This window comes from Rhipicephalus microplus, chromosome X (genome assembly GCF_043290135.1).
Source record: "Rhipicephalus microplus isolate Deutch F79 chromosome X, USDA_Rmic, whole genome shotgun sequence".
Lineage (NCBI taxonomy): Eukaryota > Metazoa > Arthropoda > Arachnida > Ixodida > Ixodidae > Rhipicephalus > Rhipicephalus microplus.
In genome coordinates this window covers 93,717,019-93,738,790 of record NC_134710.1, presented here as the reverse complement: position 1 = coordinate 93,738,790, position 21,772 = coordinate 93,717,019, and the positions used below count along the sequence as shown (strand labels likewise).

Here is a 21,772-nt window from a genome sequence, read left to right as displayed (position 1 = left end):
CGGTAGAAGTTAGCACTCGGCTAGCATATGCGATGACCCTTTCCCGTCCAGAGTTATCGCGTTGGAGGAGAACAGCACCTATACCGCAGCCGCTGGCGTCAGTATGCAGGAGTGTTGGGGCGGTGTCATCAAAATGGCAGAGTACAGGTTCTTACGTCAAAGCTTTCTTCAATAGGTGAAACGCCGACTGACATTCCTCGGACCACACAAAGGGTGCATTAGATGCAAGTAGTTTGTGAAGTGGCGCAGCTATTGAAGCGAAATTTTGTATGAAGCGACGAAAATATGATGCGAGGCCAAGAAAACTTCGCAAATCCTTAAGTCTTGTGGGGCATGTAAATCGAAGGACGGCAGCGATCTTTTCGGGGTCAGGGCGAATGCCGTCCTTGCTGACGACATGACCGAGAACCTTGATGGATTTGGTGGCGAAACGGCACTTCTTAGTGTTGAGCTGCAGACCCGCACCGGCGAGGCATGTTAGGACGTCATCCAAGCGGCTCAGGTGCTGAGAAAACGTTGACGAAAAGATGATAATGTCATCAAGGTAGCAGAGACACGTCTTCCATTTCAGACCACGCAGGATGGTGTCGATCATGCGTTCAAACGTCGCGGGCGCATTGCAGAGCCCGAAAGGCATCACGTTAAATTCGTATAGGCCATCGGGGGTTGCAAATGCCGTTTTTTCTTTGTCGTCATCGTGCATGGGAATTTGCCAATATCCCGAACGCAAATCAAGGCTTGAAAAGTATTCGGCGCCTTGCAGTGAATCAAGGGCGTCGTCGATGCGTGGCATGGGGTATACGTCTTTGCGTGTGATGTTGTTAAGTGCCCGGTAATCAACGCAAAAGCGCACGGAGCCATCTTTTTTCCGTACCAAAACAACAGGGGATGACCAAGGGCTAGTTGATGGACGAATTTTTTCTCGTTGGAGCATGTCAGCGACGTTTTCCTCGATGATTTTTCGCTCAGCGAGAGACACGCGGTACGGGCGGCGATGTACAATAGATGTTCCCTACGTCTGAATGCGATGCGCTGCAGTGGTAGTTCGGCCCAACGTTGAAGAGCAGGTGTCGAAAGAATCGGCGTGTTTCGTTAATAACGCAAGCAACTGCTGCACCTGCATAGCTGTTAAGTCATCACTGATAAGAGCTGTGAAGGGAGAGGATGAGGTTGGCTTACTCATAGAACGGTCGTTGGTAGAGGCAGGGTTAAGTGGCGTGACGCTGAGAGGCTCAGCATCCACAACACAGGCTACTGCAGTGCCCTCTGGCAGGAGAACTTTCTCTGGCGTTTCATTCGTAGCAAGGACGAGCACGGAGCCATGGTGAAAGCGTACGACACCTGATGCAAGGGCTATGCCTTTTGCGACGCAAGTCGACGCAGGGGACACCAAGACGTCACCGTGGTCGATGTCCTTAGAGATCAGGGTCACAATTCGTTCTTGGTGTGGCAGTAGTTCGAGATCTTCGCGAGCGAACAGGCGTAGAGGCTTGTAGACGCCTTCGTCGAACATGGAGTCCGTATTAGTTTGGTGCAGAATCCGTTCACCACAACATATAGCGGCTGAAGAAGAAGATAGGAAGTCCCACCCTAGAATTAGCTGGTGAGAGCACCGGGTAAGCACAGTGAACTCGATGTAATGCAAAATGTCATCAATAAACACACGAGCAGTACAAAGAGCAAAAGGGCGGATAGCGTTCCCCTGGGCTTCGACAAGATTGGGTCCATTATAAGGTGTCATTACTTTCTTCAGGCGTTTGCACAAATCATACCTAATCACAGAAACTGTAGCACCGGTGTCCACCAAAGCGTCCACGAGAACTCCTTCGACCGTAACAGAAACCATGTTGAACGGGCGTGCTGGAGGAATATGAGTCCTACTGTTACATGCAGTTTCTCCTCCGAAAACTGCATCATTTAGTTTTCCGACCGGTTATCAGTAGTAAACGAGGCTGGCCGAAGAGGAGAGGAGGAGCGACGGAAGGGCGAAGGTGATCGGCGTCGGCTTGAACGGTAAGTGTTCCGCGTCTCAGTCGACGTGGGCGGAGATGGAGACCGCTGCTGTCCAGATGAATAACGCCGAGCGTAAAAATCCCCTCTGGAAAAGTCCCGTTCGCGCATGTCGTACCCGCGACGCTCGTCCTGCTGGCGCTTGCGGCAGAAGCGCGATATATGGCCACGATATCCACAGTAAAAGCATGTTGGGCGAGACGGGCGCCAAGGCGGGTAATAGAGGTCGTTCGGCACACCGGGAGATAGCGCACTCAAGTGGACTGACGGAGGGTCGGGTGGGATTGGCCGGAAGTGGACCGGTGGTGCAGCAGCAACCGGCGTGAATGATGGCAGCGGTGACGTAGAGTTTACGTTGCGAGGAGGCGCGGCCGCAACTTGCGCGTACGTAGGAGGTCTAGACGGAGGTGGCTGGACGTAGGCGGGACCGGTGAATGATGTTAGTTCCTCCCTTACGATGTCACGGAGGGCCATGCTTGAAGGCTGTGTGACAGATGGAGAAGGTTGTGAGATGCCCATTGATTGAAGTTCTTCTCGTATGATCTCCCGTATCATGTCACGCAGGTCCCGGTCTGCGGTACGGTGTTCACTATTGCCCGACTGAAGGCGAACAGAATCAAGTTCGTCGAGACGCTTACACGTAGAGACGACGTCCGTGACAGTAGAAGGATTCTGGGCAACAAGGGCATTGTAGGCAATGCTTCCGATGCCCTTCAGGATGTGGCGCAGTTTGTCCGACTCGGACATCGAAGAATTGACGCGCCGGCAAAGCGCAAGGACATCCTCGATATAAGATGTGTATGACTCGCTGGGGATGTTGTTGGCGAGTATCTAGGGCCCTCCTCGCTAGAGCGGATCGAACGGCTGGCGTGCCGAATACTTGGCGAAGCTGCTGCTTGAAGGCAGGCCAGTCGGTGAGGTCGATCTCATGGTTCAAGAACCATGTCTTGGCAACGCCCGTGAGATAAAGCGATACTCGGCGGAGCTTGTTAGAGTCGTCCCAGTGATTAGTTGCGCTTACCCGCTCGTAGTTATCGAGCCAGTCCTCCACATCTTCGCCGCGGAGACCAGCGAAGATCGGAGGGTCACGCTGGTGGTTTACGATGTAAAGAGGAGGGGCTTGCGGCGCAGTGACGGCTTGCGGCGCAGAGACGGGAGCCGAAAGGGCATCCACCCACTCAGTCTGAGACATGTTGGCGGACTGAGGGTCTAAGCGGCGGCCTGAACGGAGCTCCAGCGAGTAGGCGTTGTAAGTAGAGGTACTGGGAACGTCAATCCACCTCCACCACGTATGACGACTCGGTTGTACCGAGGTTTATTGGCCGTGAACTCGGGAACGAACAAGCGCAACGGACCCGACAAAGAAGCGCTCGTGCCAAGCAGATGGTGATTGATTGATTTGTGGGGTTTAACGTCCCAAAACCACCATATGATTATGAGAGACGCCGTAGTGGAGGGCTCCGGAAATTTTGACCACCTGGGGTTCTTTAACGTGCACCCAAATCTGAGCACACGGGCCTCGACATTTCCGCCTTCATCGGAAATGCAGCCGCCGCAGCCGGGATTTGAACCCGTGACCTGCGGGTCAGCAGCCGAGTACCTTAGCCACTAGACCACCGCGGCAGGGCAAGCCGATGATGATTGTCAGCCAGAACATATGATGATGATTAACTGCTGTTCAGATGAGGATGAAGTGCATAATAGATGCCTACAATATATATATATATATATATATATATATGTGTGTGTGTGTGTGTGTGTAATTGTCACGGGTGTGGAAATACTTCTCCGGCCGAGCCGCTGAAATCGCACCTAATGAAAGAAGACAACAACGCTGTTGTTGCGGGGCTCTGTCTGGGTGTCCTGATGACTGGCATTCTGTGAGCCCTCTGCACTGTTATCCAGGACTGGTACTGACTCAAGACCCTTAAATAAATATTCTCCGTAATATCTTTTTTGGTGGAGGTTGCAGGTTTTACAACAACTTGGCTTTGGATCTCCGCAGCGGCCGCCACCTTCGTCCAGGCACCCTGCTTGAAGACGGCCCACCGTCTTCGCAGTCCGCGCCAACTCCGGCCCTTGTGATCCCTTCGCGCCTTCTCGACCCTGGCCCCTTTTGCGGAGCTAAAAGATCAGACGTCGACGAATGGCTCGCCTTGTACGAGCGCGTGAGCAAGCACTACAGGTGCATGGGATGAGACGCTTCTGCTTGCCAACATCCTTTTATACCTACAGGGTGCGGCGCGCGCCTGGTATGAGACGATTTTATGTGGGGGTTAACGTCTCAAAACTACCATATGATTACGAGAGGCGCCGTAGTAAAGGGCTCCGGAAATTTCGACCACGCGGGGTTCTTAAACGTGCACCCAAATCTGAGCACACGGGCCTACATCATTTCCGCCTCCATCGGAAATGCAACCGCTGTAGCCGGGATTCAATCCCCCGACCCGCGGATCAGCAGCCGAGTACCTTAGCAACTATACCACCGCGGCGGGACGTGGTATGAGACCCACGAAGAAGAATTGACAAGTTAGTATTTGCGCAAACAGAAGCTCCGTGATCTGTTCGGCCGGTCTCTTACTCGACAAATGGCAGCTATACAGGCACTCACTTCACGTGTTCAATCGTCCACTGAATCTTACGTCTGCTACATTCAAGACGTGCTCGCTTTGTGCCGCAGGTCAGACAAGGACATGTCAGAGGCAGACAAGGTCAACAATATGTTGAAAAGCATAGCTTACGACGCCTTCGACATTCTCATGTGTAAAACCTGTGCCACAGTTCACTCCATCATAACACTGAATGATGAGCAAGCTGAAAACAGGCGGATTACTCAGCGCTTCAACCACCTTTCGATCACCGCTGCGACTTCCTCGTGCGAAAATCCTGCACCACCATGCCCAACCACGAATTGTGCCATCACCAGGATTGTTCGCCAGGAGCTGGAGGCCATGGCCCCTGCTACCTGTAAGACTCCTGGGCAAGAGCACATGGCAAATATTTCAGTAATTCAAGCCGTCGTCCGGCAAGAGTTCGTCAACCTAGGCGGGCTACCTTCCTCATCCGCTAGCCTTGCGCCCCAGCTCGTATGAACTCATACCCACAACCCTGACCACAACGCTGCCCCACTTGTTGCCGCATCCTCTTTGGTTCCACGATTCCCCCCACGATACATCCATCTGAGTGGCTTACCAATGACGATCGGCCGATTTGTTTTTCTTGTTCTCGCGTTGGCCACGTTCCCCGCTATTGCCGTAACAGATGGTCTTCCCAGCCAATTTTTTCCAGTGACCCCTGTCTGGATCGCGTACAGTATTCTCGACCATACTCCCCTCATTACTTCCTCCAGGACCTTTCATCACTCCGCTCATTTACTCGATCTGAACTCACCTACGGAGACGCCGTCGCCCATAGGAGCTTCTTCAGCCGGTCGTCGTCACCTCAGAGTCGCCAATCACGCTCCCCTCGGCACCATCGCTCTCTGTCAACGGCTAATTCTTGTCACCTCCCGGAAAGCTAACTAGTCCAGCTCCTGAACGTGGCGCTGCACTGGCTACTAGGACCCAAAACCCTCTACCGACCCCTCTTCCTAAATAAAATTTACTTGCCCTCCTCGTCGATGGCTTGGCCGTTACAGCACTGATCAACAGTGGCGCCCATTTATCTGTGATGAGTTCAAGCTTCGATACCGTCCTGTCAGGATAAGTCCTGACATCTGCTGTATTCCCAGCAGTGCACGTAACCAAGGAAGACGAACACCAGTCCTTGGTATGTGCACAGCCCGTGTTACTGTTGCCAGCCACGAAACTTCAGTGCTCTTTGCTGTTTTCATCGTCTGCCCGCACAATGTCATTCTTGAGATTGATTTTCTGACAAGTCACTTTGCCCTGATCTATTGTTCATCCGGCGTTTTAAAGCTCGAGTTGCCTTTGTGTGGCGATGCTCCTTCTGCAAGTTGCACGTGGCTACAGGGCATGGAGTTTCTCCGACTTCTACCTCAGGCTTCTGTGTACGTTCCTATGTCGCCGTTTCTGCCAGTCCCTGATGGCGACTACTTGGTAGCTCCGCTCGTAGACGTCCCTCTTTCCCGCAACATAGCTCTTCCTCATACTGTCGTGCTTGTCGCCAACAACAAGACACTTCTTCATGTCTTAAACTTCTCAACGTCCGCTCAAGTTCTTCCCCAAGGTATCACGTTAGCAGAGCTTTCCACTGTCAAAAAATGTACAATTTCGTTCTTCACCCCTGCTGCAAACACTGGAACTGGAGCTGTTATACCCGCGCACAATAAGGCATTCCTAGATAACATGCCATCCAGTGACCTCCTCCCTTCTCAAGTTGAAGCCCTTCGCAGTGTTTTTCTTGTTTACATCAATATCTTTGACATTAACGTTCATTCATTGGACCGCACAAGCGTTGTAGCCCACTGAATCGACATCGGAGACGCCAGTCTGCTTCACAAACGCACTTACCGTGTATCACTGACTGAGCGCAAGTTATTCAAAAAGAGGTCAAGAAATTGCTCGAAAAAGACGTCATGGAGCATTCCTCCAGTCCTTGGGCATCACCTGTGGTAGTAGTTAAAAAAAAGAACAGCTGGTGCTTCTGCGTCGACAATTGCCATCTCAATCCTATCAATAATAAAAAAAACGCCCGGCCTGTGTGGTTGGCACAGCACAGTCACAGCGAAATCTAGAAGAGCAGCCTTTCAGAGGCTTTTCAAAACACTCAATGGGTAACTACTGCAAGCACACTGGCTTGGTACCCACTAGGGCATTAATAATAAACTTTTGGGTAGTGGGCCGGCATTCGCTATGCTATTTTTCGTCATTCTTCTGAGAAGAGTGGTATCCGCTAAACACATGGAAGGAATTTTGTGCCAATTGTCCATGCAGTGGCTGACGACGATGAGGAATTATAATATGGCTGAAGTGGGTATGCGCCACAGTTAATTGGGAAACAAGAACAAACTTTTGTAAACTCTTGTTTACTTGCAATCTTGTTATATTTATTTTTGCACAATGTTCACTATGGTGCACATTAGTGTACACTCATGATCTTCTTGTATATGTATTTATTTGTTTTCCTGATGCTGCTAGTGATTGTTACCAACTGTAAACTGTATGCTTTGAATTTTCTTTGCTCCCCCCCCCCCACTGTAATGCCATGTGGCGCTGTGGGTATGGCATAAATAAATAAATAAATAAATAGAATGGAGCATTGGACGGCCCACTCATTACGCTATTCGCATTGTGCGACGACTGGTTGTTCTTTCGCTGTTGTGAAACGCTTTATAAGTCGTACTACCACAATTGATTTCCCGACATCAAGCCTGCCCAAGGCAAGTTTGACAGCATGTCACAAGCACCGGTGTAGCTCAGTGGTAGAATACTGGGCTGGCACCCAGCGGAGCCGGATTCGGGCCCCACTGTGCTATTGGTACTACGTTTGTTTTTCTAATTTTGAGCAATGTGGTTACGGACACCGGCGGCGGCGGACAACATGCAACTGCGCATGACACGAAAAGGGATCTCATAACAGCTCTCGCTGTAAAAGGACGTCTATCCCCTGCCTCGATTAGACGAAGTGCTCGACTGCCTCCATGGTACCAAGTATTTTTCATCACTCAATCTTCAATGCGGATATTGGCAAATTTCAGTAGATGACAACGACCGCGAGAAGACATCATTAACACCCAACAACCTTTACCAATTTAAGGTCATGCTGTTTGGGTTGTGCAATGCTCCTGCAACTTTCAAACGTATGATGGACTCTCTCCTATGCGGTTTTAAATCGTCAGCCTGCCTCTGTTACCTGGACGATGTCATCGTGTTCTCGCCCACGCTTGAGAGCCACCTCCCACGTCTGTCGGTCATTCTTGACGTAATTCGCCGTGCTGGCCTCCAGCTGAATTCGTCGAAGTGCACTTTTGGTCACCGTCAAAGTAAGCTCCTTGGCCACCTTGTCGACTCTACTGGAGCCCAACCCCACCCCGCTAAAGTCCGCGCTGATCGTCAGTTCCCCGTTCCGCGTTCTACTAAAGAGATCCGCAGTTTTCTGCAGCTATGCTCGTATTTCCGCTGGTTTGTCATCAACTTCGCGGATTTTGCTTGACCCTTCTCAGATCTCCTCAAAAAGACGTGCCTTTTTCCTGGTGTGCGGACTAAGTACCCTCCTTTGCATCAATAATTTCTGCTCTCGGTTCACCACCAGTGCTGGCCCACTTTGACCCTGCTGCACAAACAAAGCTTCACACTGACGCAAGCGGCCATGACATTGGGGCTATTCTCGTTCAATTACAGAGTGGCACAAACCGTGTTATAGCAATATGCCAGTCACCATCTGTCACAGTCTGAAATAAATTATTCCACTACCGAGCAGGCATGTCTAGGTCTTGTCTGGACCATCGCTAAATTTCTTCCGTGCCTGTATGGACGCCCGTTTGCAGTCATCACAGATCATCACGCGCTGTGCTGGCTGTCAACACTGAAGGACCCTACTGGAAGACTCGACCGTTGGGTATTACGACTGCAGGAGTGCACGTTCTCGGTGGTGTACAAATCTGGGAGGTGCACAGTGATGCCGACTGCTTATCCCTACACCTGGTTGAACCACTGGACTCCACTGAATGGGAAGCGGACACCCGTATTTTTGCCATCACAGACTTTCTGCACGTGGCGGTTGAACAATGGCGAGATCCATCACTACTCACCATCATAGACCGCCTTCAAGCCGGCAATGCTGAACCTTCCCTCAGCATGTTCTTGCTGCAAGACAACGTTTTGTATCACCGTAAATTACCCCCAGAGGGCACAGAACTTTTACTTGTCGTCCCACCTCATAAGCGCAAAGACGTCCTCAAGAGCTTCACGACGCCCCAACTTCAGGGCACTTAGGCGTGACCTAAAGCTACCACCGTGTTCGACAACGGTTTTTTTCTGCAAAGGCCTTTATCGTTCTGTTCGCCACTACGTTGCGGTTTGCGACCTCTGCCAGCGCCGAAAGAAACCCATGACTTCCCCTGCCGGTCGCCTCCAGCCTATTGAAGTCCCGGCTGAGCCATTTCATAGAGCGGGAGCGGACTTGCGTGGTCCTTCTCAAACTTCTACAATTGGAAATAAATTAATAGCAGTAGCTACGGATAATGCCACTCGGTACGCAATCATTCGATAGCGCTACTGACCAGTTGCGCGACATATGTGGCCGATTTTCTCCTATACGACGTCATTCTTCAGCATGGCACTCCTTCCCACATGCTCACAGACCATGGTCGCTGCTTTGTTTCTCGGGTGGTCGATGACCTCCTGCGATCTTGTGCTACTCGTCACTACTTTAGCGCTTCCTATCATTCTCAGACCAACGGGATGACCGAACGCCTTAACCGTACACTGATAGACATGCTGTCTATGTACGTTTCTGACAACCCCACCGATTGGGACATTGCCCTCCTGTGCGTCACCTCTGCCTATAATTCATCGCGCCAGAGAACTGCCGGCTATTCAACCTTTTATGTTCTCTTTGGGCGTGATCCTTAGTTACCTTTTGATAGCTTGCTTCCATTATACCCAAGATCCACGACTTCATACGCTCAAGATGCCATCACCCGCACTCTCATCGCACGCACGGTAGCCCGCACTTGGCTCTCACTCTCCCAAGCTGCACAAAAGACTGTATGATAGTCGACAAAGGGAGGCTAATTATACTCCGGGCTCTCTCGTTCTACTGTGGATCCCATCTCGCCGTGTTGGCCTCAGCAAGAAGCTTCTATCGTGATACGTCGGGCCTTCCCAAGTAGTGCGCCAGGTGACACCCGCCACCTATGAGATTTCTCTGACAATCAAACCATAGAACTCGTCGTCTTCTACTCTCAGAACCGACATAGTGCGTGTCTCTCACCAGAAGGCCTACAATGGTGACACGCCCCTTTAGACATAGTTGGCACCGATACGGTGCTTTACAGGCCGGGGTAGTGTCACGGGTGTTGAAATACCTCTCCGGCAAAGCCGCTGAAATGGCACCTAATAGAAGAAGACGACGACGCTGTTGTTGTAGGGCTCGGTCTTGGTGTTCTGTTGACTGGCATTTTGTGCGCCCTGTGCAATGTGATCCCAGACTACTACCGTAACACCATATATATATATATATATATATATCTATATATATATATATATATATATATATATATATATATATATATATATATATATATATATATATATATATATATATAAATGGAGTGCACTTGCGTGGTATATAATGAGCTATCATTCCTTGGCATTACTGTCTGTTATATCTCATTAATATTGTGTTAAAAACACGGAAAAACGAGCCCTTAGGTATACACTTCTTTCCCTTATTTTCATTGAACGAGGGTCTCGTACTGGCAGACTTGGTGTGTTTAGGTTGTATAAGAGGGACAATTAATCAGCTGCCCGCTCATAATAAGTTCACGTGCTACGTGACGCCAAACATGCGCATAAGAGTGTTTTCACACTCGTTGTTTGGCTTATAGATGGCGCTGACTGTCGCTCCTACTTCTAAATTCACAGATAAACCCAAAAAAGTGGATGGAGGGAGGGCCGCTCTGATAGCTCAGTGGTTAGAGCATCGAACGCGTAATTCGAAGGTCGTAGGTTCGATTCCTGCTCACAGTTGGTAATTTTTTCATTCACTTTTCTTTCTTCTTATTTACATTCCATTGATTTCAATAACTTCCCCTGTACATTCCTTGGCATTACTGTCTGTTATATCTCATTATTATTGTGTTAAAAACACGGAAAAACGAGCCCTTAGGTATACACTTCTTTCCCTTATTTTCATTGAACGAGGGTCTCGTACTGGCAGACATGGTGTGTTTAGGTTGTATAAGAGGGACAATTAATCAGCTGCCCGCTCATAATAAGTTCACGTGCTACGTGACGCCAAACATGCGCATAAGAGTGTTTTCACACTCGTTGTTTGGCTTATAGATGGCGCTGACTGTCGCTCCTACTTCTAAATTCACAGATAAACCCAAAAAAGTGGATGGAGGGAGGGCCACTGTGATAGCTGAGTGGTTAGAGCATCGAACGCGTAATTCGAAGGTCGTAGGTTCGATTCCTGCTCACAGTTGGTAATTTTTTCATTCACTTTTCTTTCTTCTTATTTACATTCCATTGATTTTAATAACTTCCCCTGTACATTCCTTGGCATTACTGTCTGTTATATCTCATTATTATTGTGTTAAAAAGACGGAAAAACGAGCCCTTAGGTATACACTTCTTTCCCTTATTTTCATTGAACGAGGGTCTCGTATTGGCAGACTTGGTGTGTTTAGGTTGTATAAGAGGGACAATTAATCAGCTGCCCGCTCATAATAAGTTCACGTGCTACGTGACGCCAAACATGCGCATAAGAGTGTTTTCACACTCGTTGTTTGGCTTATAGATGGCGCTGACTGTCGCTCCTACTTCTAAATTCACAGATAAACCCAAAAAAGTGGATGGAGGGAGGGCCGCTGTGATAGCTCAGTGGTTAGAGCATCGAACGCGTTATTCGAAGGTCGTAGGTTCGATTCCTGCTCACAGTTGGTAATTTTTTCATCCACTTTTCTTTCTTCTTATTTACATTCCATTTTAATAACTTCCCCTGTACATTCCTTGGCATTACTGTCTGTTATATCTCATTAATATTGTGTTAAAAACACGGAAAAACGAGCCCTTAGGTATACACTTCTTTCCCTTATTTTCATTGAACGAGGGTCTCGTACTGGCAGACTTGGTGTGTTTAGGTTGTATAAGAGGGACAATTAATCAGCTGCCCGCTCATAATAAGTTCACGTGCTACGTGACGCCAAACATGCGCATAAGAGTGTTTTCACACTCGTTGTTTGGCTTATAGATGGCGCTGACTGTCGCTCCTACTTCTAAATTCACAGATAAACCCAAAAAAGTGGATGGAGGGAGGGCCGCTGTGATAGCTCAGTGGTTAGAGTATCGAACGCGTTATTCGAAGGTCGTAGGTTCGATTCCTGCTCACAGTTGGTAATTTTTTCATCCACTTTTCTTTCTTCTTATTTACATTCCATTGATTTTAATAACTTCCCCTGTACATTCCTTGGCATTACTGTCTGTTATATCTCATTAATATTGTGTTAAAAACACGGAAAAACGAGCCCTTAGGTATACACTTCTTTCCCTTATTTTCATTGAACGAGGGTCTCGTACTGGCAGACTTGGTGTGTTTAGGTTGTATAAGAGGGACAATTAATCAGCTGCCCGCTCATAATAAGTTCACGTGCTACGTGACGCCAAACATGCGCATAAGAGTGTTTTCACACTCTTTGTTTGGCTTATAGATGGCGCTGACTATCGCTCCTACTTCTAAATTCACAGATAAACCCAAAAAAGTGGATGGAGGGAGGGCCGCTGTGATAGCTCAGTGGTTAGAGCATCGAACGCGTAATTCGAAGGTCGTAGGTTCGATTCCTGCTCTCAGTTGGTAATTTTTTCATCCACTTTTCTTTCTTCTTATTTACATTCCATTGATTTTAATAACTTCCCCTGTACATTCCTTGGCATTACTGTCTGTTATATCTCATTAATATTGTGTTAAAAACACGGAAAAACGAGCCCTTAGGTATACACTTCTTTCCCTTATTTTCATTGAACGAGGGTCTCGTACTGGCAGACTTGGTGTGTTTAGGTTGTATAAGAGGGACAATTAATCAGCTGCCCGCTCATAATAAGTTCACGTGCTACGTGACGCCAAACATGCGCATAAGAGTGTTTTCACACTCGTTGTTTGGCTTATAGATGGCGCTGACTGTCGCTCCTACTTCTAAATTCACAGATAAACCCAAAAAAGTGGATGGAGGGAGGGCAGCTGTGATAGCTCAGTGGTTAGAGCATCGAACGCGTTATTCGAAGGTGGTAGGTTCGATTCCTGCTCACAGTTGGTAATTTTTTCATCCACTTTTCTTTCTTCTTATTTACATTCCATTTTAATAACTTCCCCTGTACATTCCTTGGCATTACTGTCTGTTATATCTCATTAATATTGTGTTAAAAACACGGAAAAACGAGCCCTTAGGTATACACTTCTTTCCCTTATTTTCATTGAACGAGGGTCTCGTACTGGCAGACTTGGTGTGTTTAGGTTGTATAAGAAGGACAATTAATCAGCTGCCCGCTCGTAATAAGTTCACGTGCTACGTGACGCCAAACATGCGCATAAGAGTGTTTTCACACTCGTTGTTTGGCTTATAGATGGCGCTGACTGTCGCTCCTACTTCTAAATTCACAGATAAACCCAAAAAAGTGGATGGAGGGAGGGCCGCTGTGATAGCTCAGTGGTTAGAGCATCGAACGCGTTATTCGAAGGTCGTAGGTTCGATTCCTGCTCACAGTTGGTAATTTTTTCATCCACTTTTCTTTCTTCTTATTTACATTCCATTGATTTTAATAACTTCCCCTGTACATTCCTTGGCATTACTGTCTGTTATATCTCATTAATATTGTGTTAAAAACACGGAAAAACGAGCCCTTAGGTATACACTTCTTTCCCTTATTTTCATTGAACGAGGGTCTCGTACTGGCAGACTTGGTGTGTTTAGGTTGTATAAGAGGGACAATTAATCAGCTGCCCGCTCATAATAAGTTCACGTGCTACGTGACGCCAAACATGCGCATAAGAGTGTTTTCACACTCTTTGTTTGGCTTATAGATGGCGCTGACTGTCGCTCCTACTTCTAAATTCACAGATAAACCCAAAAAAGTGGATGGAGGGAGGGCCGCTGTGATAGCTCAGTGGTTAGAGCATCGAACGCGTAATTCGAAGGTCGTAGGTTCGATTCCTGCTCTCAGTTGGTAATTTTTTCATCCACTTTTCTTTCTTCTTATTTACATTCCATTGATTTTAATAACTTCCCCTGTACATTCCTTGGCATTACTGTCTGTTATATCTCATTAATATTGTGTTAAAAACACGGAAAAACGAGCCCTTCGGTATACACTTCTTTCCCTCATTTTCATTGAACGAGGGTCTCGTACTGGCAGACTTGGTGTGTTTAGGTTGTATAAGAGGGACAATTAATCAGCTGCCCGCTCATAATAAGTTCACGTGCTACGTGACGCCAAACATGCGCATAAGAGTGTTTTCACACTCGTTGTTTGGCTTATAGATGGCGCTGACTGTCGCTCCTACTTCTAAATTCACAGATAAACCCAAAAAAGTGGATGGAGAGAGGGCCACTCGGATAGCTCAGTGGTTAGAGCATCGAACGCGTAATTCGAAGGTCGTAGGTTCGATTCCTGCTCACAGTTGGTAATTTTTTCATTCACTTTTCTTTCTTCTTATTTACATTCCATTGATTTTAATAACTTCCCCTGTACATTCCTTGGCATTACTGTCAGTTATATCTCATTAATATTGTGTTAAAAACACGGAAAAACGAGCCCTTAGGTATACACTTCTTTCCCTTATTTTCATTGAACGAGGGTCTCGTACTGGCAGACTTGGTGTGTTTAGGTTGTATAAGAGGGACAATTAATCAGCTGCCCGCTCATAATAAGTTCACGTGCTACGTGACGCCAAACATGCGCATAAGAGTGTTTTCACACTCGTTGTTTGGCTTATAGATGGCGCTGACTGTCGCTCCTACTTCTAAATTCACAGATAAACCCAAAAAAGTGGATGGAGGGAGGGCCGCTGTGATAGCTCAGTGGTTAGAGCATCGAACGCGTTATTCGAAGGTCGTAGGTTCGATTCCTGCTCACAGTTGGTAATTTTTTCATCCACTTTTCTTTCTTCTTATTTACATTCCATTTTAATAACTTCCCCTGTACATTCCTTGGCATTACTGTCTGTTATATCTCATTAATATTGTGTTAAAAACACGGAAAAACGAGCCCTTAGGTATACACTTCTTTCCCTTATTTTCATTGAACGAGGGTCTCGTACTGGCAGACTTGGTGTGTTTAGGTTGTATAAGAGGGACAATTAATCAGCTGCCCGCTCATAATAAGTTCACGTGCTACGTGACGCCAAACATGCGCATAAGAGTGTTTTCACACTCGTTGTTTGGCTTATAGATGGCGCTGACTGTCGCTCCTACTTCTAAATTCACAGATAAACCCAAAAAAGTGGATGGAGGGAGGGCCGGTGTGATAGCTCAGTGGTTAGAGTATCGAACGCGTTATTCGAAGGTCGTAGGTTCGATTCCTGCTCACAGTTGGTAATTTTTTCATCCACTTTTCTTTCTTCTTATTTACATTCCATTGATTTTAATAACTTCCCCTGTACATTCCTTGGCATTACTGTCTGTTATATCTCATTAATATTGTGTTAAAAACACGGAAAAACGAGCCCTTAGGTATACACTTCTTTCCCTTATTTTCATTGAACGAGGGTCTCGTACTGGCAGACTTGGTGTGTTTAGGTTGTATAAGAGGGACAATTAATCAGCTGCCCGCTCATAATAAGTTCACGTGCTACGTGACGCCAAACATGCGCATAAGAGTGTTTTCACACTCTTTGTTTGGCTTATAGATGGCGCTGACTATCGCTCCTACTTCTAAATTCACAGATAAACCCAAAAAAGTGGATGGAGGGAGGGCCGCTGTGATAGCTCAGTGGTTAGAGCATCGAACGCGTAATTCGAAGGTCGTAGGTTCGATTCCTGCTCTCAGTTGGTAATTTTTTCATCCACTTTTCTTTCTTCTTATTTACATTCCATTGATTTTAATAACTTCCCCTGTACATTCCTTGGCATTACTGTCTGTTATATCTCATTAATATTGTGTTAAAAACACGGAAAAACGAGCCCTTAGGTATACACTTCTTTCCCTTATTTTCATTGAACGAGGGTCTCGTACTGGCAGACTTGGTGTGTTTAGGTTGTATAAGAGGGACAATTAATCAGCTGCCCGCTCATAATAAGTTCACGTGCTACGTGACGCCAAACATGCGCATAAGAGTGTTTTCACACTCGTTGTTTGGCTTATAGATGGCGCTGACTGTCGCTCCTACTTCTAAATTCACAGATAAACCCAAAAAAGTGGATGGAGGGAGGGCAGCTGTGATAGCTCAGTGGTTAGAGCATCGAACGCGTTATTCGAAGGTGGTAGGTTCGATTCCTGCTCACAGTTGGTAATTTTTTCATCCACTTTTCTTTCTTCTTATTTACATTCCATTTTAATAACTTCCCCTGTACATTCCTTGGCATTACTGTCTGTTATATCTCATTAATATTGTGTTAAAAACACGGAAAAACGAGCCCTTAGGTATACACTTCTTTCCCTTATTTTCATTGAACGAGGGTCTCGTACTGGCAGACTTGGTGTGTTTAGGTTGTATAAGAAGGACAATTAATCAGCTGCCCGCTCGTAATAAGTTCACGTGCTACGTGACGCCAAACATGCGCATAAGAGTGTTTTCACACTCGTTGTTTGGCTTATAGATGGCGCTGACTGTCGCTCCTACTTCTAAATTCACAGATAAACCCAAAAAAGTGGATGGAGGGAGGGCCGCTGTGATAGCTCAGTGGTTAGAGCATCGAACGCGTTATTCGAAGGTCGTAGGTTCGATTCCTGCTCACAGTTGGTAATTTTTTCATCCACTTTTCTTTCTTCTTATTTACATTCCATTGATTTTAATAACTTCCCCTGTACATTCCTTGGCATTACTGTCTGTTATATCTCATTAATATTGTGTTAAAAACACGGAAAAACGAGCCCTTAGGTATACACTTCTTTCCCTTATTTTCATTGAACGAGGGTCTCGTACTGGCAGACTTGGTGTGTTTAGGTTGTATAAGAGGGACAATTAATCAGCTGCCCGCTCATAATAAGTTCACGTGCTACGTGACGCCAAACATGCGCATAAGAGTGTTTTCACACTCTTTGTTTGGCTTATAGATGGCGCTGACTGTCGCTCCTACTTCTAAATTCACAGATAAACCCAAAAAAGTGGATGGAGGGAGGGCCGCTGTGATAGCTCAGTGGTTAGAGCATCGAACGCGTAATTCGAAGGTCGTAGGTTCGATTCCTGCTCTCAGTTGGTAATTTTTTCATCCACTTTTCTTTCTTCTTATTTACATTCCATTGATTTTAATAACTTCCCCTGTACATTCCTTGGCATTACTGTCTGTTATATCTCATTAATATTGTGTTAAAAACACGGAAAAACGAGCCCTTCGGTATACACTTCTTTCCCTCATTTTCATTGAACGAGGGTCTCGTACTGGCAGACTTGGTGTGTTTAGGTTGTATAAGAGGGACAATTAATCAGCTGCCCGCTCATAATAAGTTCACGTGCTACGTGACGCCAAACATGCGCATAAGAGTGTTTTCACACTCGTTGTTTGGCTTATAGATGGCGCTGACTGTCGCTCCTACTTCTAAATTCACAGATAAACCCAAAAAAGTGGATGGAGAGAGGGCCACTCGGATAGCTCAGTGGTTAGAGCATCGAACGCGTAATTCGAAGGTCGTAGGTTCGATTCCTGCTCACAGTTGGTAATTTTTTCATTCACTTTTCTTTCTTCTTATTTACATTCCATTGATTTTAATAACTTCCCCTGTACATTCCTTGGCATTACTGTCAGTTATATCTCATTAATATTGTGTTAAAAACACGGAAAAACGAGCCCTTAGGTATACACTTCTTTCCCTTATTTTCATTGAACGAGAGTCTCGTACTGGCAGACTTGGTGTGTTTAGGTTGTATAAGAGGGACAATTAATCAGCTGCCCGCTCATAATAAGTTCATGTGCTACGTGACGCCAAACATGCGCATAAGAGTGTTTTCACACTCGTTGTTTGGCTTATAGATGGCGCTGACTGTCGCTCCTATTTCTAAATTCACAGATAAACCCAAAAAAGTGGATGGAGGGAGGGCCGCTGTGATAGCTCAGTGGTTAGAGCATCGAACGCGTAATTCGAAGGTCGTAGGTTCGATTCCTGCTCACAGTTGGTAATTTTTTCATTCACTTTTCTTTCTTCTTATTTACATTCCATTGATTTTAATAACTTCCCCTGTACATTCCTTGGCATTACTGTCTGTTATATCTCATTAATATTGTGTTAAAAACACGGAAAAACGAGCCCTTAGGTATACACTTCTTTCCCTTATTTTCATTGAACGAGGGTCTCGTACTGGCAGACTTGGTGTGTTTAGGTTGTATAAGAGGGACAATTAATCAGCTGCCCGCTCATAATAAGTTCACGTGCTACGTGACGCCAAACATGCGCATAAGAGTGTTTTCACACTCGTTGTTTGGCTTATAGATGGCGCTGACTGTCGCCCCTACTTCTAAATTCACAGATAAACCCAAAAAAGTGGATGGAGGGAGGGCCGCTGTGATAGCTCAGTGGTTAGAGCATCGAACGCGTTATTCGAAGGTCGTAGGTTCGATTCCTGCTCACAGTTGGTAATTTTTTCATCCACTTTTCTTTCTTCTTATTTACATTCCATTGATTTTAATAACTTCCCCTGTACATTCCTTGGCATTACTGTCTGTTATATCTCATTAATATTGTGTTAAAAACACGGAAAAACGAGCCCTTAGGTATACACTTCTTTCCCTTATTTTCATTGAACGAGGGTCTCGTACTGGCCGACTTGGTGTGTTTAGGTTGTATAAGAGGGACAATTAATCAGCTGCCCGCTCATAATTAGTTCACGTGCTACGTGACGCCAAACATGCGCATAAGAGTGTTTTCACACTCGTTGTTTGGCTTATAGATGGCGCTGACTGTCGCTCCTACTTCTAAATTCACAGATAAACCCAAAAAAGTGGATGGAGGGAGGGCCGCTGTGATAGCTCAGTGGTTAGAGCATCGAACGCGTAATTCGAAGGTCGTAGGTTCGATTCCTGCTCACAGTTGGTAATTTTTCATTCACTTTTCTTTCTTCTTATTTACATTCCATTGATTTTAATAACTTCCCCTGTACATTCCTTGGCATTACTGTCTGTTATATCTCATTATTATTGTGTTAAAAACACGGAAAAACGAGCCCTTAGGTATACACTTCTTTCCCTTATTTTCATTGAACGAGGGTCTCGTATTGGCAGACTTGGTGTGTTTAGGTTGTATAAGAGGGACAATTATTCAGCTGCCCGCTCATAATAAGTTCACGTGCTACGTGACGCCAAACATGCGCATAAGAGTGTTTTCACACTCGTTGTTTGGCTTATAGATGGCGCTGACTGTCGCCCCTACTTCTAAATTCACAGATAAACCCAAAAAAGTGGATGGAGGGAGGGCCGCTGTGATAGCTCAGTGGTTAGAGCATCGAACGCGTTATTCGAAGGTCGTAGGTTCGATTCCTGCTCACAGTTGGTAATTTTTTCATCCACTTTTCTTTCTTCTTATTTACATTCCATTTTAATAACTTCCCCTGTACATTCCTTGGCATTACTGTCTGTTATATCTCATTAATATTGTGTTAAAAACACGGAAAAACGAGCCCTTAGGTATACACTTCTTTCCCTTATTTTCATTGAACAAGGGTCTCGTACTGGCAGACTTGGTGTGTTTAGGTTGTATAAGAGGGACAATTAATCAGCTGCCCGCTAAAAATAAGTTCACGTGCTACGCGACGCCAAACATGCGCATAAGAGTGTTTTCACACTCGTTGTTTGGCTTATAGATGGCGCTGACTGTCGCTCCTACTTCTAAATTCACAGATAAACCCAAAAAAGTAGATGGAGGGAGGGCCGCTGTGATAGCTCAGTGGTTAGAGTATCGAACGCGTTATTCGAAGGTCGTAGGTTCGATTCCTGCTCACAGTTGGTAATTTTTTCATCCACTTTTCTTTCTTCTTATTTACATTCCATTGATTTTAATAACTTCCCCTGTACATTCCTTGGCATTACTGTCTGTTATATCTCATTAATATTGTGTTAAAAACACGGAAAAACGAGCCCTTAGGTATACACTTCTTTCCCTTATTTTCATTGAACGAGGGTCTCGTACTGGCAGACTTGGTGTGTTTAGGTTGTATAAGAGGGACAATTAATCAGCTGCCCGCTCATAATAAGTTCACGTGCTACGTGACGCCAAACATGCGCATAAGAGTGTTTTCACACTCTTTGTTTGGCTTATAGATGGCGCTGACTGTCGCTCCTACTTCTAAATTCACAGATAAACCCAAAAAAGTGGATGGAGGGAGGGCCGCTGTGATAGCTCAGTGGTTAGAGCATCGAACGCGTAATTCGAAGGTCGTAGGTTCGATTCCTGCTCTCAGTTGGTAATTTTTTCATCCACTTTTCTTTCTTCTTATTTACATTCCATTGATTTTAATAACTTCCCCTGTACATTCCTTGGCATTACTGTCTGTTATATCTCATTAATATTGTGTTAAAAACACGGAAAAACGAGCCCTTAGGTATACACTTCTTTCCCTCATTTTCATTGAACGAGGGTCTCGTACTGGCAGACTTGGTGTGTTTAGGTTGTATAAGAGGGACAATTAATCAGCTGCCCGCTCATAATAAGTTCACGTGCTACGTGACGCCAAACATGCGCATAAGAGTGTTTTCACACTCGTTGTTTGGCTTATAGATGGCGCTGACTGTCGCTCCTACTTCTAAATTCACAGATAAACCCAAAAAAGTGGATGGAGAGAGGGCCGCTCGGATAGCTCAGTGGTTAGAGCATCGAACGCGTAATTCGAAGGTCGTAGGTTCGATTCCTGCTCACAGTTGGTAATTTTTTCATTCACTTTTCTTTCTTCTTATTTACATTCCATTGATTTTAATAACTTCCCCTGTACATTCCTTGGCATTACTGTCTGTTATATCTCATTAATATTGTGTTAAAAACACGGAAAAACGAGCCCTTAGGTATACACTTCTTTCCCTTATTTTCATTGAACGAGGGTCTCGTACTGGCAGACTTGGTGTGTTTAGGTTGTATAAGAGGGACAATTATTCAGCTGCCCGCTCATAATAAGTTCACGTGCTACGTGACGCCAAACATGCGCATAAGAGTGTTTTCACACTCTTTGTTTGGCTTATAGATGGCGCTGACTGTCGCTCCTACTTCTAAATTCACAGATAAACCCAAAAAAGTGGATGGAGGGAGGGCCGCTGTGATAGCTCAGTGGTTAGAGCATCGAACGCGTAATTCGAAGGTCGTAGGTTCGATTCCTGCTCTCAGTTGGTAATTTTTTCATCCACTTTTCTTTCTTCTTATTTACATTCCATTGATTTTAATAACTTCCCCTGTACATTCCTTGGCATTACTGTCTGTTATATCTCATTAATATTGTGTTAAAAACACGGAAAAACGAGCCCTTAGGTATACACTTCTTTCCCTCATTTTCATTGAACGAGGGTCTCGTACTGGCAGACTTGGTGTGTTTAGGTTGTATAAGAGGGACAATTAATCAGCTGCCCGCTCATAATAAGTTCACGTGCTACGTGACGCCAAACATGCGCATAAGAGTGTTTTCACACTCGTTGTTTGGCTTATAGATGGCGCTGACTGTCGCTCTTACTTCTAAATTCACAGATAAACCCAAAAAAGTGGATGGAGAGAGGGCCGCTCGGATAGCTCAGTGGTTAGAGCATCGAACGCGTAATTCGAAGGTCGTAGGTTCGATTCCTGCTCACAGTTGGTAATTTTTTCATTCACTTTTCTTTCTTCTTATTTACATTCCATTGATTTTAATAACTTCCCCTGTACATTCCTTGGCATTACTGTCTGTTATATCTCATTAATATTGTGTTAAAAACACGGAAAAACGAGCCCTTAGGTATACACTTCTTTCCCTTATT

At 45.8% G+C, this 21,772-nt stretch overlaps 1 long non-coding RNA gene and 2 other non-coding genes across 5 annotated transcripts in view; all 3 read left to right on the top strand.

Moving 5' to 3' along the window:
- The window catches only part of LOC142775657 (uncharacterized), a 320,531-nt gene that overhangs the window by 72,822 nt on the left and 225,937 nt on the right, over window positions 1-21,772 (top strand). The gene's annotated exons all lie outside the window — the stretch shown is intronic.
- Window positions 17,888-17,960, top strand: TRNAT-CGU (transfer RNA threonine (anticodon CGU)). Its single transcript has one exon. It is a non-coding gene; the product is annotated as a tRNA-Thr (tRNA).
- On the top strand, window positions 18,802-18,874 carry TRNAT-CGU (transfer RNA threonine (anticodon CGU)). Its single transcript has one exon. It is a non-coding gene; the product is annotated as a tRNA-Thr (tRNA).